The following is a 23,613-nucleotide window of genomic DNA, read 5'->3' as shown; positions in this document are numbered from 1 at the left end:
TTCACAAAAACTTTCGGTTTCCAGTAACAGAAAATTAAGTTTCGTGTATTAAATGGGAGATTGTGATAGTGCAATTGCCAAGCTTAAAACATTCCACATGTATTGTCATAAGGGAAATGTCAATTTAAAGGCAAATAAATGGTCTTTCGGAGTTCAGTATATTTTCCGTTACTTTTATCACGCTTCCCTTATCATCAGTTTCATTTTGAGTTTTCTTCTTAGCTATTTTTGCGAGAATCCCCCGTGGTTCAGGCGGCAGCGCGCGGGCCTTTCACCACTGGATACCGTGGTTCAAACCTCGGTCACTCCATGTGAGATTTGTGCTGGACAAAGTGGAGGCGAGACGGTTTTTTTCCGGGTACTCCGGTTTTCCCTGTCGTCTTTCAATCCAGCAACACTCTCCACTATCATTTCATTTCATCTGTCAGTCATTAATCATTGCCCCAGAGGAGTGCCACAGGCCTCGGCAGCCGCCACAATTCCCATCATCGCCGCAAGTTAGGGGCTTCATTCATCCTATCTCTGACCCGGTCATTGACTGGAAAACAGGTTGTAGGTTATCATTGCGACAGGTTGTGTTCGGAATCTTGAGTATTTTAACAAACCTAGAACCGGTATGTAAACGGTTCGCTTTGTCGTACTTCAATTAGTGCCAATACATAGAATGTAGTATCGACTGTTTTCACTTCATTTGTTAAAAACTGTATCTATGTTTACACTTCGTATGCGAATAAGCAGTTCTCTCTCATTGTTAAATATACATTCTAGCAGATCCTACATGACGACCTCAGAGATCCATTTTTCACGTTCAACTTCAGTTCAGCTGCTGTTTTTCCAGACCTCTTCCCTTGCGAAGACACTTGCCAAGCATGCAGCATTCGTAAGAAAAGATATAAAAAATTTGGCACTGTCAGATTATTTAACTTCTCCACACAAACCTTTGACTGTTACACGCTTCTGGTTTGGATCCTGGGATTTAATGTGAACACACTAGCGCATGGTGCGGGTCGTAAGGAATATGATTACGACTGAGAAAGGGAGAAGTGTGGGGGGTAATATAAGCTCAAGTTAGTTAGTGCATGAAATTGACGGCGTTCCCTCTCCATGAGTTGCGTCCTATTCCATACCCACCCCGCCCTATCCAACACGCAGAACACAGCGCGTATGGGGGTGGGAGTGCATTGCCATCAGTAACAGCTGGGACATGCCCTTGCTAATGAGCGTAAATCATCTCACCCCACTCGCCACGTTTCTCCGTCAGTACTGTTCTGCTTCAGCTGACCCTGTCTGCCAGGTAACCTATTCTTCAGGCTAGGGAGTAGAAATATGAGGAGCCCCCTATTAATACAAGCCTATCTCAAAATTAAGAACACAGTTCGTAATGAATTCCTCGTCAACCAAGCGCGCATATGAATTGTGATACAAAATTCCCAAAGCGAAGGGCTTCTAGAGAATATATAATTAAAGTCAGGTTTGAAAATGGAGACACTGGTAGTCTCAACTTCATACAAAGTTTACATCCGGTTGCTAACGCCGTTCGATATATTTCCCACTCCTTTGAAATCTCTAATAGGAACCCTACGTCCAAGGATATATTCACTATTGTGTTTTCCTCTGGTGGTCTTGTAGTTTAAATTATTGTATGTAAATGAAGATTTGTGTTAAGACGACCACAAATGCTCACCCCCCGAGCTAAAGGAATGAAGCAAACGGTTGAAATCCACAGTCCATCTAAGAATCGAACCATATGCCCTCTGAACCGAAAGCTAGCACGCCGACTATTCGGTCAAGGAAGCAGACAACTTCAAGTGAAGTGTACATACCGCATGAAATAATAATAATAATAATAATAATAATAATAATAATAATAATAATAATAATCTACCGCTTTTCCCACGCCTTGTAAACGTACAACAGGGTTACAGATTCCATTCAGTATTTATTATTATTATTATTATTATTATTATTATTATTATCATTATTAACCCGATTTATTAGATTTTATATTCTGTTTCTCATCATTTGGACTGTAATAATTAGGTATCGCGCATATTATTGTATTTAATCATAGGTTAAGTGAATATGTTTATAATTATGCTGTATATTAGTAAGTGAGATTTGTTGGTTTGATATAGTCATGCAGTGGCTTGTAACTCTAGCCAGATGTGTTGGCAGAGTATTTTGCAATCGAGGCTATGTTTAACTGAGAATGTTATGTGCAAGTAGGTTTTCCGATGACTCATGCAGCATAGTCAACTGTAATCCACTTGGGTACGCTGATGACATCAGTGCGTGGGCACGTGATTGCGACCAAGTGTCAGTATTCGCCAGCTACTGTATGTTGAGGTGGAAGGGATGAACAGAGAGTAGGGAGATGAGTCGTCATCGCGAGGTTATAAAAGTCGATGCAACGGTGGTGAGAGGTATCAGATCATATGTATCAGTCAGATGTATCAAATGGAAGAAGTGGTCTTAGAGTGATGGTCAGAGCTAAGAGTTGTGTTTGAAGAAGTAATAATCGAGGAGGTCAACAAGTGGTGGTTGTATCCGAGCAGAGACGGGTACTATGCTGATAAAGAAACATCATCTTCTTGTGAGGATGGACTTCACAAGATGTTTCAATAATATTTTCCAATTTCTTATAATATATTGAGTGGACGTAATTACATTGGAGCTCCCTACACGCGTACATGGTATGTAGGCCAACTCCTTGTAATATAAGAAGATAACAGCAGACGGCTCCCGACTTCAGCTCATAGGTTTACCCAAGAATTTCAAGTTCAGCAGCGGTGTATGCAGACATCAGGTAATTAAAACATCAGACATGTTATGCATTCATAACATGAAGAAGAATGTAATCAGCGGCGATATCACATCTCACTTCAAGTTCATGCCAATAGTTTTCTTTGTTTAGATTAAATTTTCTTTTTAATATTACCCCAAATCTCACTATATATATTGTTAAATTAAAAGGCGTCAATGCTTGTTCATTGTGACGTAAATTATAGTCATAAACTCAGTTTTATTTTAATTACAATAAGTGATTCCAGTTCCATGTACAATCCTCAAGTGTGGAAATGCAACAGTAATTTAATATTGTCCTGATCCATATCCCTGTATATTGCCAGATATGTGAGTTTATCACCTCACGCCTTGAGATAATTGATATAAGAGGTATGCTCTACAAAATTTTGTTGTTTTTATTTAAAAAGCAACTGGCGCTCAAACAAATGTTATGTATATTGTGTGAAGGAGATGAAAGTATAAGAGTAGTGGTTGGAGTAGCCACAACCTGTGGTGTCGAATGTGCGAACTGTGTATCACGTGTGTATTTGGCCCTGTTTTACGGCCAGATGCCCTTTCTGGCGCTAACCTTTTTTGGAGGGATGTATTGCGTGTTTCTTAGGTGGTTGGTAGTGTGGTGTGTTGTCTCAGTATGAAGAGGAAAGTGTTGGGACAAAACAAGCACCCAGTCCTCGAGACAGAAGAATTAATCAGCCATGAATTAAAATCCCAGAACCTGTGGGGAATCGAATCCGGGACCCACTGAACCGAAGGGGGACCCCCACAACCGAAGGCTTCAAACGCTGACCATTCAGCCAAGGAGTGGGACAGTTATAGTAATAATACTATCAATAATAATAATAATAATAATAATAATAATAATAATAATAATAATAATAATAATAGTAACAGAGATATGGATAGATAAAAGTCTTCAATGGCGTAGTTAAGACCATTAGGCCTTCTCTTATACATTAAACAAATTAGTATACATTAGAGTCATGATTAAAACTACCGTAATTAATATTAGATAAAACACTATTAAACACAATCAAAATATATATGAAATAAAATTCCATTCAAGTGAGACATACATACAAAAGCAAAAATAATAACGAGAGGACCCGTACTTCTCCGCAGAATTCGTTACAAACAGGTCAGATAACTCGTGTTTATATACCTGTTGTAGTCATATTGTTTTGCTTGCCCTTTTCAGTAGTTTTATGAACATTTACTACCGGTACATAATAAGTGATTCATTCATAACTATGAAATGTACCCGTGCTTTGGTACGGTATTCTACGGATTTCTCCGAAAATTACTGTAAAGGCAGTGAGGAAGATTGTATTAAATTGCATGTCTCTTAGCGCTATCGGAGAAACACAGCAGGAAGGACACCATACGTTGTTTCTGAAGTATTGTAGGCATTAGGGGAGTTTTCTTGATAATGGCAGGCCACATTTCCTACTGACAATCACAATCGAGTTCCGGAATTTCTACTATAATGGCAGGTTTACTTGGCAACTGCCATTCACAGTGGAGATGTATAGGACAAATATGTAAAAACTAAGTGGATGCATTTGAAAATAAATTGCCCCTCAATAAATTGTGATGGTATGAGTTACGGATATAACAAGGCGGTAACAGAGGAGAAATTTAGGTGCAAGGATTACTAGGTAAACAGATAATAAGATGACTTATTGTGTTATTATTTAAGCCTAAACAGGCAAGGCAGAGGCAAGAAAATAAAGCGGAAAACAGAACAGAAATACAGAAAAAAAATATAGCAAATGCCAGAAAACAACTTACGGTGTGAAATAATGGAGTACACTCCGCCGTACAGTTCAAATATTAACAACGTCCCTTACTGTAGTGCTATTCGAGGGCGGTTATAACCTCCAACGGTATTACGCCAATATCCTGAAGAATGGCCAATTGACGTCTACCCAAAGGACAAACACGAGTTTACAGCAATGATGGCGAAACTGGCAATAGGTTACTTCCCTGCTGGCAATCAGTCACAGACGTTGCCATGGTAACCTGTAGGTTCGTTGTCGGTCTGTCGGTTACTCAAAGCAGAGCATAAGACCCGCAGAAAAAGTAATTTTCCTGGTCATTTGAAGAGTGAACTAAATTATGTACATAAAAAAAACTGTTTAAAATGAAGGAAGAAAATTGTTCTGGTTTTCTATAAGCCCAGTCTATTCAGAGATTTTTAAGCAATATACATATCAAAACCTTCGTCGTGATGGGTATACTCTAAATATGAAGTTTGGTCGATATCTATCCAGCCGTTTCGCCGTGATGGTTGAACAGACGGACAAACGGACACGAAAAATAAAAACTGAGTTGACCTAAAACGGATAAATATCTGAGAGATTGGTGAAACGAACGAAATTACAGACAGCGGACCCCCTATAACTTTGTATATATATAGATGTACTTTATAACACTTCTTTCGGGCGTATCTGGACCTTAACATTTTCAAACGATCTTGCCCGATCTTGCTTGACAGGTAGCAATCAAACAAGGCTTCAGGCAGTCACATTACTACGGATGAATATCACATACTGTATATCAGAATATTAATTAAAGTGTTAGTATCTTAGCAATCACTAAGTACAGAATGTATTGAGGGCTAGGGTAAGCCTTCGCCTGCGATTATTAGAATGGTCACTTAGTGGTCTGATTTTTTTAAATCTTGAAAATAAATATATTTCCGTTGACTTTTCAAGAAAAGCAAGATTTTTCCTGTAAGTTACTACTGAGACGATTTGGAAGATTTTGGTACAAACCGCACCTTTTAACTCCCTCTGGTTTAAGAGCTTAAGTTTTGTGAAACATACACGGTAGCGTTTTATATAATAATAATAATAATAATAATAATAATAATAATAATAATAATAATAACATACCGAGCTCGATAGATGCAGTCGCTTTAAGTGCGGCCAGTATCCAGTAATCGGGAGATAGTGGGTTCGAACCCCACTGTCGGCAGCCCTGAAGATGGTTTACCGTGGTTTCCCATTTTCACACCAGGCAAATGCTGGGGTTGTACCTTAATGAAGGTCACGTCTGCTTCCTTCCCACTCCTAGACCTTTCCTATCCCATCGTCTCGTCGCCATAAGAACTATCTGTGTCGGTGCGACGTAAAGCAAATAGCAATACTAATAATAATAATAATAATAATAATAATAATAATAATAATAATAATAATAATAATGTATTGCGGTAAATTAGTTGGCCTACGGATACGCAGTTTCATGGCCATAATGGTTGTACTACTTGAGCCCTTGGTATTATTTGAGGCCTTGGTGAAAAATTATAGCTCCAGGGAAGGTCAGTTTTCTTCCGCGCCACAAGTTGGTTTTAGTTTGAACATTTGAATATCTCAGCGCAAAGTGACTTTTACGGTACTTTTCTTTATATAGTCCTCCACCTGTAATTGTCTATTATCAATCAGTTTTCCTTCTCTTATTACTCGGTGTATAAATTCCATTAATTATAAGGTAAGTATATGGCAATATCATTTATCGGAATGTGAGCTGTTGAATTTGCTATAAACTGCCTCGCAGGCGCTGGAGATGTGAGTGGTTTCAAACGAATGCTCGAACCACATTGTGAAAGTGAATAAAGCCTCGGTAGAGATAAGACAGTCTTCAAGATAGCCACAGAACAGAGTAAATTTTGGGCAAGTTGGCTTATCCTTACTATATCAAATAGGTAAATAGGATGAACCTAAACAGTATGTAATAAAAATACCGATCTGTGAAGACAAGATTCCCCTGCACTGGTAAGCGAAGGTGTAAAGATCAACGATGACGCAAATGCATCGCACCCAGATTTCTTCGAAATTGAAAGTGCACTTTCGTCTTGGTGTGCTGAGGGCAAATGAATGCGCATGGAGTCCTATTTAAGGAACTCCCTGTATGAATGCAGGAAATGGAACATGATGCCTGTGTGGAATGACAGCAGAGAAATTAAACCTTTATCTTACGCCATGTTTATCATTCACCGGGATTTACATAAATCAGCTCACGAAACTACAAAAAGCATTTACATAGTCATTTTTTCTGTCTCTCTACAAAGAGCTGAGTTATCTTTTATCGTAAAGTACATGAAGAGGTACTGCACAGCACACGATGGCACACATCACCATCCCCTCATGAGGGTGCGCGCAGTAGGGTGCAACAGAGCTTAATAGAGAATTACTACCCATGACAACGCTTATAAATGATTAATTACCTTTTATATCAAATTTTAATTATTCTCAGACTAATGTTGTGTGCTGGGGTGTGTCATATTGATCGAACTCTTAGGAAGAAGGAAACTTCAAGAAAGAAATATATGAGGCTGTACAAACATGGGTTCTGCAAACTACAACTCCTATCTTTGATATAGCAATTGAGCCTTTCACAGCCGGCGTTACAAATCATGTCATTGTTTTCCGGGCTTGCAGGCCGTGGTCCAGGATCATGTGGCTGTCCTGACGTTTCACCGTTTCATCGAAGTCAGTCGGAACCCTTGATAATGCTGAACCCAGTCTTTGGTGAAGCATCGGGACCACCACATGATTCTGGACCACGGCCTGCAGGCTCGGAGAACAGTGAGATGATTTCCTGTCTTTCAGATATTAGAATATTACGAAATATGAAAATCGAGCATTTAATCACTACTTTGTTGTTCTGGATTATGTTTTGGAATTCAGACTGCAATCTTGGAAAATGAGCTATCCAATTCGAGTGTCAGATTTCTATCTTATAGTTGTTGTAGTAAATGTCAGTAATAATTTAATAAAAACGACAGTTTCTTACTTTCATTGACTTGTCTGTCACCATTTCGTCTTTGGCTTTGTAAATATGAATATGACAAATACGAACAATACTCGTAATTCCACTCCTTTTGTAGCCAGTCCCCTTCACGACTAGTGTGGAATTGTTACTCCTAGGACCGCTTTGTGTGGGAATTTTAGTGACCTTGGTAGACCTTCAGGCTCATTCAGGAAAGCACTCACTCCTCGTTTGTCTAGCAACTAAATTTAGTGACGCCTAGGTTGTCTATAGCAGCTGATGTCGCGGCTATTGGAGATCCAATCAGCCTTAGGACTGAGACTCGACATGCATATAACTTTTTTTTTTTACATGTGAATGGACCACTAAGGATCACACTTTCTCTGTGTCCAATATTCCTTCGTGCGTTCGCTAGCCTGCTCCCATTGTTCATCTGTTCAGGCTCTTCCGGTCTTTTTAGTTCTTCCTGCGGCTTGAACCCATTCCAAATTCTTCACTGTGTTCCTAAGCGTATTACTTTCTAACAGCTTGACTTCCGAGATGCTTATCTTTTCCATATCCTTATTCGTTTCCTTAATCCATGCTGTAGTGGTCTTTTTTCTCCAGAAGTAATAAAATATCTGTTTGGTAAATCTGTTTGGTTCATTCTGTACAGATGTCCGAGAAACGTCTGTCTTCTTTTCTTCGTGGTCTCTGAGATTCTTTCCACCTTCTGGTAAAGTTCATTGTTGCTCCGAAGTTTCCATCCGCTTTCAATTTGGACAGCTCCAATAATTTTTCTGACGATTCTTCTTTCCAGGACCTCAAGTTTCTCCAGCTTGTAGTTCATGGACAGGCATTCTCTGGCATACAGGCATTCTCTTTTGACCACGATGTTGTAATGTTTTAATTTGGAATTCCATGATAAGCACTTCTTATTGTAGATGTATTTTGTCAAGCCGTATGCTCTCTCCATGTTTGAGATCCGAGCTTCCTCTGCAGCTTTTTCTAGTTCATTCTCCTCTATGATCTTACCATGGTACTTGAACTTGATACTTTCTGTCCGTCCTATCTCTGTTTCCAGGAATTTTGGTCCATTTTTTATATTTGTCATGAACTTGGTATTTTCTGCTGAGATCCTCAGTCCTGTTTGGCTGACAATTCTTTCCAAGAGGTTAATATGGATGGTTGACACCTGATAGTATAGCAAAGTCGTCAGCAAAAGCCATGCAGTTGACTTTAATCCCTTCTGAGTTTCTCCCAAGACACCACCTTGATGTTCGTGTTCTGAGTTCCTTATTCTCACTATCTTCTCTAGGACACAGTTGAATAGGAGCGGGGCTAGTTCAACACCATGCCTCAAGCCTGTCTTGACTTCAAATGATTGTGAGAGTTGCCTGAAGAATTTTACCTTGCAAGTTGTGCCTGTTAGGGTCTCTTTGATTGTATATTTGCCAGTTAGGTTTTGACTCCAACTTCCTTAATGATCTTATTCAATGTCTCTCTCTCCAACGAATCGAAGGCTTTTTTGAAGTCTGTAAACGACACCACAATTTTCTTAACATTCAACATTCTGTGGCGGAGTATTGAATTCAGGTTGAATTACTTTTTTTTTCGAAACAGGAGCGGACTTTCCTAAATCCTGCTTGGTATTCCCTAGCTGTTATTCCAGTTTCGCCTCTATTCCATTAAAAGCAGTTTTGAAAGAATTTTATAGGCGATTTGGATAAGGGTCACACCCCTATAGTTGTTGACATCCTGTTTTTCCACTTTTTTATGCAGCGGATGGATATTTAATATTATTATTATCAACATTATTTATTATCGAGCTCGATAGCTGCAGTCGCTTGAGTGCGGCCAGTATTCAGTATTCGAGAGATAGTAGGTCCGAACCCCACTGTCGGCAGCCCTGAAGATGGTTTTCCGTGGTTTCCCCATTTTCACACCAGGCAAATGCTGGGGCTGTACCTTAATCAAGGCCACGACCGCTTCCTTCCCACTCCTAGCCCTTCCCTATCCCATCGTCGCCATAAGACCTATCTGTGTCGGTGCGACGTAAAGCAACTAGCAAAGAAAGAACATTATTTATTTATTTATTATTCGCTAATCGGCCAACTAGGGACCTCGATAAGTTTCATTATACATTCTGGTGTTTGATCTATTTTCGATTGATCCAGTAAGTTCTCATCAGCTAGCTGTATCGACCAAGGCGTTCATCCGACTACATTGCACCAGTTATCCACTTCACATCCCGGAGAGTCCCAAAAGTCATTATGCTTGTTCTGAAAAGTTCTCGTTTGTGCGCTTCATCTGGTCGTAGGGCCGTTTCTTCGAGGCCTTTATTGACGTTTACGTACCAGGGATATATATTTCTTGGTTTTGAGTCAAAATAATAATAATAATAATAATAATAATAATAATAATAATAATAATAATAATAATAATAATAATAACAATAATATAATATAATATAATATAATATAATATAATATAATATAATATAATATAATATAATATAATATAATATAATATAATATAATATAATATAATATAATATAATATAATATAATATAATATAATATAATGCCTCTTCTGGCGGGACCTAGTGTTTGCAGTGCACTATGTCTTCTGGTATGGGCTAGAGCAATATTGTTACTTTCATTGATCTGTCTCAGCTTTATCCTTGGCTTTGACAAAATGAAAGTGACTGAAGTATGAGGGATGCTAGTAATGCCATTTCTTCTGCAGCCAGTCCCTGCTATGAATGGTGTGAAAATATTGCTCATAGGGTCGGTTGGTTCATGCATTTCAGTGGGCTTGGCAGACTGATTTGTAATAGCAACTTCTGGCTTGCTGAGGAAAGCAACGGGAAACTACATCACTCCTCATTTCCCTAGTACACCTCTTCAGTGATGCCTAGGCCATCTATGACAGCTGATGGTGGAACTGTTGAGGATCCAACCAGCCTTCGGGCTGAGGACTAAACATAATATAATATAATATAATATAATTTATTATTATTATTATTATTAATATTATTATTATTATTATTATTATTATTATTATTATTATTATTATTATTATTATTATTATTATTATTGGCTAGGAGTACTGTAAGTAGAACTTGTACTCAATTTTCAGGTAGGTTAGTCAACTGTTGCTTCATATAGGGTGACTGAAACCTAATGGTAAATTGCTTGATGAATTTGGTGAGTTTGAAATCTGTCTAATAGCCTGTTGTGTACTGTTGTGTGTACTAGTGAGTGTATTTTTTTGATCTAAGGTTCATTCACGAATACGTGGTATAGAAGCTACTATGTTAATCTGTACGTCAGGATGTTAGATAGTTGAAATGTACTACCTGTAGCTTGTCTTAGTATTGATGTATCCGATTACAACTCTGTACAAATCACTAATTAAATTGTAAGCTAACGAAGTCTAAAGGGATTAGATCCTGTTAGACATACAACGTGTAGCCTACGTCTTACTTCAAGTTGTTAGCCGTCTCCGTCAAGGAGAAAGTAATTTGAAAATGATAAGCAAAATTAAATCATCTTTATTTATTAAGAGAGGAAGCAAGAGACGGGGGAGGGGTTGTAATTAGATCTACCGGTTGTTATGTAGCAGGCTGGATGGTTCAGATCCAATCCCACCAGCCGAGGATGCAAGCTCAAAACGAAGAGGGACATACTAATGCTAATGATTTAAAAAGCCATTTCGTCAACAAATACAGGCTGTTAATGCTGATTATGGCATGCGTAAACAGAAAGCTCTAAAGCCTACATTATCCTTTGAAACAACACACATTTAATTCAAAATAACAGATTAAGTTCCTGTGTTATTTTGTGATTTCAAATTACATATTTATTTGGTTAAGTAAGTAGCCATTAATATCTCGGTGAATGCTATTAAATACAGATGCGAAATATCTTCTCGATCTTAAGACCTCATAAAACCTCAGCTATAAATTTACACCTGTACTGAATGATAAACACACCAATTGCTTTAATTTAATGAATGTTCTTCTTCTTTCTGGCCTTTTCCCAGTTATTTGGGGTCGGCATTACATGTGGATTTAGTCCAGTTTTAACGGTTGGTGACTCTTCCTGTAACAGCAATATGTGGAAGGAAGTATTTGCTGTTAGGCTAAGTGTGTCTGTTGTGGTTGGCAGCTTCTGTTAGGACAGAGTGGTAGTGAATATTCTGAGTCGTGTCCGTTTTTTACAGACCTTTGCTGTGCGTTAGTTAAGACAAATATCTCGTTAGCGAAGATAAGCAATGAATATTTCCAAGAGATTTTGGAACAGTGTACAAATCGGAACATTCCTGACGAGTCTACCCTCCGAGAGGTATACGCTTAACGCTGCTATGAAGTCGCGATTGAAAATATTCGTGCCTAAGTTGTGGTTCAGTCATATTTTGTGTATATTGATTTAATAAGTGATTAAGTGGGTCGCTCCATTGGAAAAATGATTGGCAGTACGTTAGAGAAGGACAAACCTGGGAAAGTATTTCTCCTCGCAATGTACACCCAGGAGAAAGTGATTCACCGAACTTTTTACTAGTTTTTGGACAAAAGCCTCTTTCCATTTTTGCCACAGGAAATAAGCATAGCATCGCTTTTATTTTTGTCACTGACGCGGCATCGTACGTGCTAAAGGTAGGAAAGACAATTAAAGCGTTTTATCCAAAGCTGGTTCATGTAACCTGCCTTGCGTATGTTTTACATCGAGTGAGTGAAGAAGTGCGGAAACGTTTTCCAGATTGGTCTTTGGTACTCGGGGCGCGGGGTTCGATTTTATGGCAAGATGTATGGATTTTAATCGCAAACCGATAATTCTCTTGGTTTGGGGATTGCTATCTATATAAATAAAATTGTTTCTGTTTGTCTGTTTGTCTGTCTGTTTGTCTGTTCCACCATCACGTCGAAACGGCTGGATAGATCTCAACCAAACTTCATATTTAGAGTATACTGACCCCGGGGAAGGTTTCGATATGCATATCATTTTAAAATCTTTGAAAAGACGGGGGTTTTATAGGAAAAACGGTTTTCCTCCATTTTCTCTTATACTATTATAGGCAAAATATCGAATTTGTCGTATAAGGACGAGACAAAGCTCAATTTAATCCTCTTGACGCAAAGAACAAAACTCGGTAAGCCCTACGGGCCCGAAAACCATGTTTTAAGGCCCTAAAACCAACCGTTACGGAGATATTGGCACCACACTACCCCTGCTCTAGGAATCGGATAAAGAAATGAACTGCCGTAACCATGGCAACGTCAGCTCCAGGATTCCAGCAGTGAGATTATGCATGTACGTTTGGGCATAGCTGTCAACCAAAATAGGTACAAATAAGACTTAATATCTGGGAAAAAAATATACTGTTGTGTAAGGCACTCATAGGACTCCTTTGGGCGGGGATGGAAAGGGGGTGAAGAACGAGTGTAAAAATCTTACTATATATAGAAATGGAAGTGTGTGTGTAAATGACACATCTCCAACTAAACCACTGGAGCAATTTCAACCAAACTTGGTACACGAATCACTTACTATCGGGAGACGATCACTGTGGGGGGTAAGCCATCCCTAGCGCCCTTAAGGGAGAGGGTCAGGGGGGTGGTAGTTACAATAATAATCGAGAATAGTGTCGAATTCATAGTTTTCGGGGTCGCTGAGTTGAAAAGTGATACTCTAGAATTTTTTTAAAATCCAGCCCCCTTTTAGGTTGGGAGCAAAGGGGGGGGGGGGTGAGATATAGAAATAATTAAAAACAGTTTCGAATCCATAGATTTCAGGGTCTCTGAGATGAATAGTATTACTCCGGATTTTTGCAAATCCAAGTGGGGAGCGAAGGGGGTGAGATATAAAATTAATCGAAAAACTACATATAAAAATATTATCTTCTTCTTCTTACTATATATAAAAATTGATGTATGTGTGTGCGTGGGTGTGTGGGTGTGGGTGTGTATATGACACATCTCCTCCTAAACCACTGGAGCAATTTCACCAAACGTGGTACACTTATCAATTAGTATCAGGAGACAAACCGCGTGAGGGTAAGACACCCCTAGCACCCTTTTGGCAGGGGGCGAGGGGAGTGGTATAAAAATAATCTTATAAATAAAGTTGTTCGTTTCTGTTTGTCTGTTTGTTTGTTTGTTTGTTTGTTTGTTTGTTTGTTTGGCTTAAGTGCGGCCAATATCCAGTATTCGGGAGATAGTAGGTTCGAACCCCACTGTCGGCAGCTCTGAAAATGGTTTTCCGTGGTTTCCCATTTTCACACCAGGCAAATGCTGGGGCTGTACCTTAATTAAGGCCACGGCCGATTCCTTCCAACTCCTATCCCTTCCCTGTCCCATCGTCGCCATAAGACCTATCTGTGTCGGTGCGACGTAAAGCAACTAGCAAAATAAAAAGAATAAAAATGTTTGTTTGTTCCACCATCACGTCGAAAGGGCTGGATAGATCTCAACCAAACTTCATATTTAGAGTATACTCACCCCGGGGAAGGTTTCGATATGCATATCATTTTAAAATCTTTGAAAAGACGGGGGTCTATAGGAAAACCACAACGGTCTTCCTCCATTTTCTCTTATACTATTGATTTTCTGCAAACTCTGTGGACCGTATGTGAAAGGTCTCTTCATCACAAACAACTTTCGTTGTGTTCATAATTTACCTTACTCTTCAAATGACGGAGAAATTTACTATTTTCTGCCGATACCATGCTCGGCATTGAGGGACCGACAGAGCGATAACGAATATATGGGTTACCATGGCAACGTCTCTGACTGCTTGCCAGCAGGGAAGTAACGTATTGTCATTTTCCTCATCATTCCTTTAAATTCGTGGTTGTTCCTTGGGTAGAAAGCAAGAGAGTCGTCAATCGGCCATTCTGCGGGATATTGGCGGAATATCATTGGAGGTTATAACCGTCCTCGAATAGCATAAGTAATAACACAAATATTCATCTTCTTATCTGATTACCTAAGAATCCCTGCGCCTAAATTTCTCTCCGATTACCGCTTTCTTATATCCATAACTCACTCCGGCATAATTTATTGAGGAGCATTTGATTTTCCAATACATTCACTTGGTATTTATATATTTGTCGTCATCCGGATGTCCTCTGTTATAATCTATTTTCTATTAATTTCAACTTACTAAACTGTATTACTTTCTTCCTTAATTACCACGTATGTATGCGAGTGCTAATCCCGAATGCTGTACACTCTTTCCTTTGAGGAAATATTCTAAGCTATGCAAATGTATAACTTCTGGCCCAGGAAAATTCCGAAATATGGATGCAATTTTAACGGCGGTGCAGACCTTCGTTTCGGGGTAATTGGTGGCTAATCAGTAAGTCGTATCAAAAGTCACAAAGCAAATTGCGTTTCATTTTGGAGAGATCTACAACTTTTGTCCTGTGACTTTTCGTCGTATTTCTATCCCTAATACATTAAACACAAGTTGATTTTGTACTTTTACACGTATATGTTATCATTTGGCACACTTATAGGAAAGGTAGAATCATGACATTCGGCACGCACATTGACATGACCATTGGCAATGTTATAGCCAAATTTTATGATTCTAGCTGTCACATGAGAATCAAAAATATAAAGTAGCATTCAAAAACTGTACAAGATTTCACCCCATTCAATGACTCTAACTCAATCTAACCCATAAATAAAGGAGATACGAGAAGATGTCATAGGACCAACCATGTAGAGCACTGAAAGGGGCGTCTGATGGTGAAGTCCGTTTGTAGATACGTCGTACAGTTGCAAAGCAGTAACTATCGAAATAAAGGTCTACACTTCTAGAGTATGTCTGTACATTGACAATTTTGGCGAAATTTCCGTACAGTTATCCGTTTCAGGTGTAATAATGACCATCTGCATATATTCTGTTTTGGTGTCTGTCTGTTTGTTTGTTTGTCTGTTTGTCTAAAACTTGGAAACTACTGGATATATTTCCACCAAACTTGATATTTAGAATCCATCTGTCCTTTGGTAGGTTTTAGGGCAAGTATTGTTTCTGAATCCCTGAATTGACTGGGGGATTATACGAAACCGAAACCGTCATTTTGCAACCAAACTTAATGTAAATTTAGCTGCCGTAATGGAAATTCATTTCTAGGCCTTTTTCCTCATGTGCATCATTTCAATACGAGGATTAATAAGGGAGATATCATTAACGGACCGTTTTCCGGTACAAGTCCCACCGGACTTAACTCAAGAGCGGGTGCGTGTAAAGCGTATGTTTTACAACTTGAAAACTACTGAAGATATTTGAGTCAAACTTTATATTAACATCCACCTGTCCAACGGTAGGTGTTAATCGTCAATAACATTTCATGTTCCCGGAATGGACTGGCGGTTTATAGGGAACCGAAATGGTGATTTTACTCTTCCAGAATATATACAGTACAAGACCAACCTGACTGGAAATCGACCAAACATGATGGAATTCCATCTCTAAAACTTTTTTCATGTGCATTTTTTCGACAGGAGGATTAATAAGGGAGATATCATAAACGGTCCGTTTTTCCGGTTAAGTCCAGCGGATATAGCCCAAAAGGTGTTGTACGTGGAGCAGGTTCCTTATTTATCTATGTAAATAAAATCGTAACTACTGTGTGCCTGTACATAGACTATTTTGTCGAAATTTTCGTACAGCTACACGCTTAAGGGGTAATAATGATCATCTGCATATTTTTTGGTTTAGTATTTTGAAAGTTCTACTTTTTACACTTCTCACTGAAAACCCAGATTGCGGCATAATCTGCCAGTCGAGAAAGAAAACTGAAATTTGGCAAAATTTTACGACTTAGCCTGTAACGGGCGGAAAACTTCCAAGAGCTTTAAATTTTTCCCTTTCTATCCCGAAGAATATCGAAATATGGAGGCAATTTTAATGATGGTGCAGACCTTCGGGAAGTATCATCACATAACGGATGGCACAATCCCCGTTCAATTTGGAGTGATCTACAACCTTGGTCGTACGACTTTTTGTCGTATTTATATCCATTTTACGTTTGACTTTTCTATATTTCTCGATCTTAAGTAAAGTAGTACTTTTCACATACATAATTCATACCTTCCATCACTTAGAGGAAAGATAGAATCATCATACTCTACACGAAAATTGGTCCACCCAGTAGCCATATGTGAGCCAAATGCTATGTATGTAGCTGTCACTTAATTATCCGAAAAGCAATGCAATGTGAGATAATCTTACACAAATTTTACCCAAGTTTCTAACTCAATCTGACCCATGAATAGATGAGATATCATATGACCAGCAATTTAGGCCGCTAAATCCGGCGTCTTATGGTACAATCTTTTCTCGATATGATGTACCGTTTAGAAGCAGTTAATCTGTAAATGAAGGTCTGCAATATTGTAAACAAGCACATACTTTCGTATGTCGAACTATATATATTCACTGATGTCGATTTTGTAGCGATCGGGAAAGGGTGTGTCTGCTATTGTAATCAGTACTCCGCACACCGACTATGACTGGCAGTAGGAATGGAGTCCTTCTCCAATTCCTGTGTAACTGGCATTAATGAGGCAGGCCTACCATTGTAATGAATAATTCACTTCTCGATTTGACTTTCAGAAGGCAAGGGAGCATGCAGCATACAGTCTTTGGCTGTAGGCAAGCGTTCCCGCAGTTATAAACAGATGTACCCATCTAAAATGTGACTGGCATTAGGCATACCGGCCTGCTATTTTGATGGAAACTCATCAACTTGGTGTGACTGGCAGGAAGCTGGCTGGCAGTTGGAAAAGGGGCCTATCATTATAATGATAACTGCACAACTCAATTTTGACTGGTTGTAGGGAAGTTTCCTGCCATTATAATAAAAACTCTTCAATTTGTAATATGTCTGGAGGTAGGAAAGGGGGCCTGCAATTGTAACGGAAACTCCCCAAATAGATTGTGACCGCGCAGTAGGCAATGGGGCCTGCAATTATAATGTAAACTTCCCAACTCGATTGTGAATCGCAGTAGGGAAGTGAGCCTATCGTTATCATCACAAATCCGTAACAAGCACTTTACACTGGAAACAACGTATGGGGACCTCTGCATATTGTTTCTCGGATAACGCTAAGAGACATGCTATTTTAAAACAATCTTATTTACTGCATGTACAGTATTTACTTCAATATTCGTATACAATGCAGAATACCGTAGCGAAGCACGGGTACATTTGCTAGTCTCCAATATTTCTGTAACTCATATGCCACATCCTCCACCACACCAACATGCAATTTCATAAATATGGCAGGTGCTGTCCATCTTCGCTGGAGGGTTTGCATTATAAGGGCTCCACAAGGCTAGTAATAGCCACACGATGTTATTATTGTATGTGATCCACACTCCGTTCCTTTAGTACATTTGAATAATTTAATTATGTTGGATAGTTTCCTGTAAATTTGTAAGTCATGAATTTTAGAAACATTTGAAAACTCCCTATAAGATTGATGTTATTTCTTGTCATGAGGTTCCAATTAATTGAGCCGGACTCACGCCTGGAGCTTGAAAATGAATTAATCTAGAGCAGGGCCTCTCAAACGCCCAAAATCTCACGCGTGCAAATGGAGGCGCAAGAGCTCCGTGCACTGTGCATCGCTCCCGTTCGGCTCGACTCGGACCAACGCTTCGTCTCTGATCTACTCGGCTAAGCTCGGCTCAACTTGTCTCAACTCGGCTCGGATTTGGAACGCTACGGAGCAAGTGAGGAAGAGGGAGACAGGGAGAGCGAGCGAGACAGGCGTGGGGAAAGTGAGAGACAGCGCTATTGCTCCAAATCGAGGAGTAGGGGGCTGCACTCTGGTCAACCGAGCGCAGTCGTCTTTTGCACCGTGCACAGTGCATGCACCCTGAGAGGCCCTGATTTAGAGGATATGGTTCTCTAAGTACACAATGCAATTGCCATGCCTTGAAATTGTAATAAATAGCAATATATATGAGGAGTGATCACAAAGTTTTCGTTTCAGGGCGTTGCTGCAGGGGACTTCTATGCGGGTATATAAGCACGGACATGTAGGCAAAGGGATTAGCGTGGCAGTCGTGTCGTGCCGATGTGCGTGCGTTAAATGCGACCACGTGATCTACGGCGACGTTGTTGCCAAACGCGTCCAAACAGGACCAATGTCATGTTATTCTGTTCTTAGCTGCCGAAGGACATACACCAGTAGCATCCATCGCAGAATTAAGACTGTGTATGGGGCATCATGTCTGTCGAAAACCACCGTGTTAGCATGGTGCACCGCGATCCGTGCGGGTCGCGTTTCGGCACAACACGCCGGTCGATCTGGGAGGCTAGCTTCACGCAGAAGGTACGCCAACTCAAGTGGGAGACACTCCAGCACCAGCACTATAGTAATGATCTCTCCCTATGCGATTATCATGCCTTTGCTCCCCTCTAAAAGGCCTAGAAGAGTGGACGCTTCCTGTCGGACGAGGATGTGCAGCAGGACACGGTATTTTACCACACGACCTGGTGCGTCGGTGGGATGAGTGCCACAATGCTTACGGCGATTTTGCGTGTTTGGCATCCCAACTTAGGACTGTACGGCCGTCGAACGGAAAGTTTTGATCGTCACTTATACAGTCGTATGTTGTAAACTTTAGCGGCTGTAAATAACACTGTTGTACGCGACAGGCAGCCAGCCTTGACTAAGTCTACTGGACAGAGGAACGTTGTCTACTCATCAATCCAGGCGTTCAACAGTACAGCTTACCTCGGACTGAAAAATACCTGCATTCCTCTCCGCATTTTAAAATATAAACCCGACATTTGGTTTTTATATCGAACTGTGCCTAATATCCATAATGTCGGTTTCAGTTTACCATCTCTCTGCTTGTCTAATTTTCCATTTGTTTCTTTCTTGCTGGACCACTGAGAAACGCCTAGGAGGAATTTCACGAAATTTTGTACCTATCTTCCAGCTCATTGTGTGTGGCAGTATCCTGCTGTTTAAGGTTGATAAAAGTGTGATTTTTTAATTATTATTACTCATTTAATTAACCCAGAGTGTTTACATGCCGCTTCTTTAGGCTAATACTATTCCAAATAGCAGTACCGTTATTTTTCTGAGTGAAACGGGACGTTTTCCACCATCTGTTCAAAATGCAGTTGCACTTCTTGCTGAAGGTAGCCTATACTATGAATATAGATAAATCAAGCTGCTTCCTCAAATGACTTGTCAAAGGTATTGCTACTAATATGTGTGTTTTCAGATATATATCTGATATATGTATTATTGCTTACTGGTCTGTTCTTTTTGCCAGTTTTTGGACTTCCTAGGGTCATCTTTAATTTTGCAGAGTGCAGCTAAGTGTATTTTGTTGTTCGTCACGTTATTCATAAGGAGGCGTTGCTATCTCACAAGCCTTCGGTGTACATTTCTCACATTTACACAACTCCAACTTTACTGTCCTCTCGGAAGAGACCTACCATTAAAAACGAACCCCAGAAAACGAACACATTAAACCAATACCAGAAGTATCGAAGTGTCGGTTTTGTGGGCAACGCTTAATAAATGGTCGACAGAAGAGTGATCTTCCACGTGCGAAATGATAACATTGATTATAAACTTTCTTGACTTCGACAAAACATTTCTCCGTTTGCTGGAGACACATAGACTCAATTTTTGTATTTGACCGGGAGTTTAAGACCAGATATCCTTTCCGGTGTCATATAACATTTCAAGTGAAAATCCCATCCTTCAGTCAAGCAGAGTGGAAGCATTGGCCGTCCAGGTAGAAACCAGTCAGGTAAATCAATGCAGTAAATCGCTCCCTTGCCTGTACATTGATAAGCCACATTTTAACATGATTACCCATTTTGGTTGCACGGAGTATGGATCACATATAATAATAATATCATGCGGCTATTACTAGTCTTATAATACAGACCCTCCAGTGAAGGTGGAGAGAATGTACCATACTTATGAAACTGCATGTTAGTGTGATGGAAGATATGGCATATGAGTTGCAGGAATACTGGAGGCAGCAATTCCTGATCCAAGAGAATGAACTGTCTGTGATCACAATCCATACACCTTGCCAGGAAGTTGAACCTCGGACCCTGGGGACCGAAGACCATGACACTAATCACTCAGACATGGAGCCGAATGACTGCATGTATTTCATTTTGCATTTCGAAAATTGTATATGCTTTGGTTGAATTCCAATTTCATCCCCCTTGATGAAGTATGAAAGCGTAATTTTTCGTTGGTGATTGTATGGAAATGGTTTTCTGGAACTAAGAGAAAGGTGGAATTCAGGAAACTTCCACTGAAAAGCTAGATTCGGGAACAAGAGAGTGAAGCAGATTGAAATGAATTTGGAAGAGGTAATGCACTCTCATTTGAGTTGATGAAATGGGAACATTTTACGTGGCTTTGACGGTGGAGACAGGCCACTATTAGGTGGCGTGTAATCCGCCGACACCACATCAGTGATTGAGTGAACAACTGCACGTACCCAGGGGTGTTCCCGGTGCCATGTTCAGCATTAGCGGCAGGCTTACCGCACTACAAGCTTGCAGATTACATCCGCCCCGCCCCCTGCTCTTCCCAGCCAACAATTACATGCCATACTCCTCCTTTCTGGAACGTGGAAAAGAAGATCTCTAATATTTACATGGAGTTACAATATTACCCTAGAATGATTCCGGTGGAATATCAGCTTGGGGATTCTAAGATCATGGGTTCGATTCCAGTAGAACAACCGGTATATCAAAATTGATAGGCAGACAAGATGAACATTGGTAAACGGTGAACACGGTGAGTAGCCTAACTACTCAGGGGCGGGTACTAGCTAGTTAGGTTTCGCAGGTATGATTGTTACTCTCCTTTGTAATGACAGGTAAAAGAACTAAGACGTAGTGTGTACAAGAACACGGTTTATGCAGGTTAGCAACTAATAAGGAGCAATACGCATAAAAATAAATGTTTAACATTATACTCGATCAGAGAATACAAAATGAAATGAGGCAGATTTTATATAAATGATAATGTTATTGATTTTGCATCCCACTCAGTAATTTTCCGATTTTTGGAGAGCCCGAGGTATTGAAAATTTGTCCAGCAGGAGTTCTCTAACTTGTCGAGCTACCGACACAAGGCTGACTTATTTGAGCACCACTGCACTGAGCTAGGCTCGAACCTGCCAAGTTGGGCTCAGTTGGCCAGCGCTCTACCGTCCAAGCTACTAAGCCCGTCAGATTTTTGTGTAATTCTTGCGATAAGAGCGAAGATACATGTTTTATCCAATGAAAAACTGGACAGTTTATATTAAGAAATCCAAGCAGTAATACGTCAGCAAATCGTAGTTGTTCGTTTATTCTTATTCTTTCGATTATTAGTACGATTATATTATAGTATAAATTAATTATGTGAAGTCTGATATGCCAACGGCCGTAGCCGTGCTGAAATATCGGATCCCACGGGATCTCCGAAGTTAAGCAACATTGGGCGTGGTCAAGATTTGGATGGGTTGCCACACGCTGTTGGTGGGGGGTGGGGTAAGGGAATGGAAGAGCGAAAGGAACTGGCCACCCTACCGTACGTATACTCCTGCTCAGGTAGACCTCTGCGGAGGTTCGAACCTGCCTTCGGGCAGAATACACCCTAGTCTGATATCGTTAGATCATCGCGAACCATATATTCCTTTCTTTAAAGAAGTACTGTTTACTAATATTTCGATTCATTACCTTGAACTATAAGAGGCTGGAAATTTCATTCTCGAAGCCTTCAGAGGCCATGATTGTTTATTTTAGCTTAGGAATTTATGCTGATTTTGGTAAACGAAAACAAGTACAATAATTTATACAAGGATAATATCAGGGAAAATAAGTGGCATTATTATTAGTTAAAATTGTATTTATAATAAGAAGAAACAGTTTTTTCCTATTGGTTTAACGTCGCCCCAAAAGATCGAATAACTTCGGTGACCAGAAGGATGGGAACGGGCTAGGATTGGAAGGTAGCATCGTTGCCTTAATTAAGACACAGCCTGGAGTGAAAATGTGAAACCGCAGAAAACGATATTCGGGGCAAACGAAGGTGAGATTCCTACCCCCCCCCCCCGTACACCGAATGCAAACTCACAAAACAAAGCCGTAATTTTAAATTGAAGTTTCAGTGCAAAATGAGCGTGTACACAATAACACATATCGATGATGGCCGTGAACACGGGCAGTGCGTCAACCAAGCTGGGTACAACCGGTGTACCCAACACACGGCTCGAAATCTACAAAGCAAACTCGACAAGTTCACGACCATGAACACAGGTAACTGATACGATTTTGCTCATCTGTAACTGCAACTTTGTAGTTGAGGACATGCGATTAGTTCTAACATTAATAATATCACTACTGCAATTCTTAATTAATAATGGAATTACAGAGAATCCTTATAACGAGTAAAATCTCACGCTCGATGAGTTTCATAATGTAAACGTTCGTGTCATCCTGGGTATCAGGAGGGCAAGTAAGAAAATGAGATGGAAGAGTGTCATGAAGTATTGAGGTAAGTCGCTTTATGTAAAAGTTAACCAATCCATTTCTTTTGTTACTGGCAGTAGTGAACTCTTCCGTCTTAATATCGAGAATGGAGTGTTCCACAATAAAACGTAGAGTTCTGTATTTGGAGACTTGTCACAGTTCATTTTTCACTGTCAGACATTCACACTTTCCCAGAAACCACTCCAAAGAATTAGATATTGGAAAACAGTGTGACCTACTCCTTGTGATTTTCGTCCGATATTTTATATCTTTGTCTCAGACCATTGATCCAGCTTCGCAAGGTTCTTTAAAGTTTTGTGCTGTTTATAGCAATCTCATTACTTTTCAACCATTCGCATCTGTGATCGTGAGAGAATGCAGTATTATTCTAAACTGATAAGAAATTTACATAATACTGCATTAACTGTTATCTTCTTGCTAAGTAATCCAAAAACTGGAGAAAGAGTCTGGGTGAGTGAGAGGTATAGAATAGGTTAACAAGAGCGTCATTTCTGTGAAGAAACTCAT

This window comes from Anabrus simplex, chromosome 1 (genome assembly GCF_040414725.1).
Source record: "Anabrus simplex isolate iqAnaSimp1 chromosome 1, ASM4041472v1, whole genome shotgun sequence".
NCBI lineage: Eukaryota > Metazoa > Arthropoda > Insecta > Orthoptera > Tettigoniidae > Anabrus > Anabrus simplex.
The sequence above is the reverse complement of the archived record's forward strand: the minus strand, read 5'-3'. Positions refer to the sequence as shown.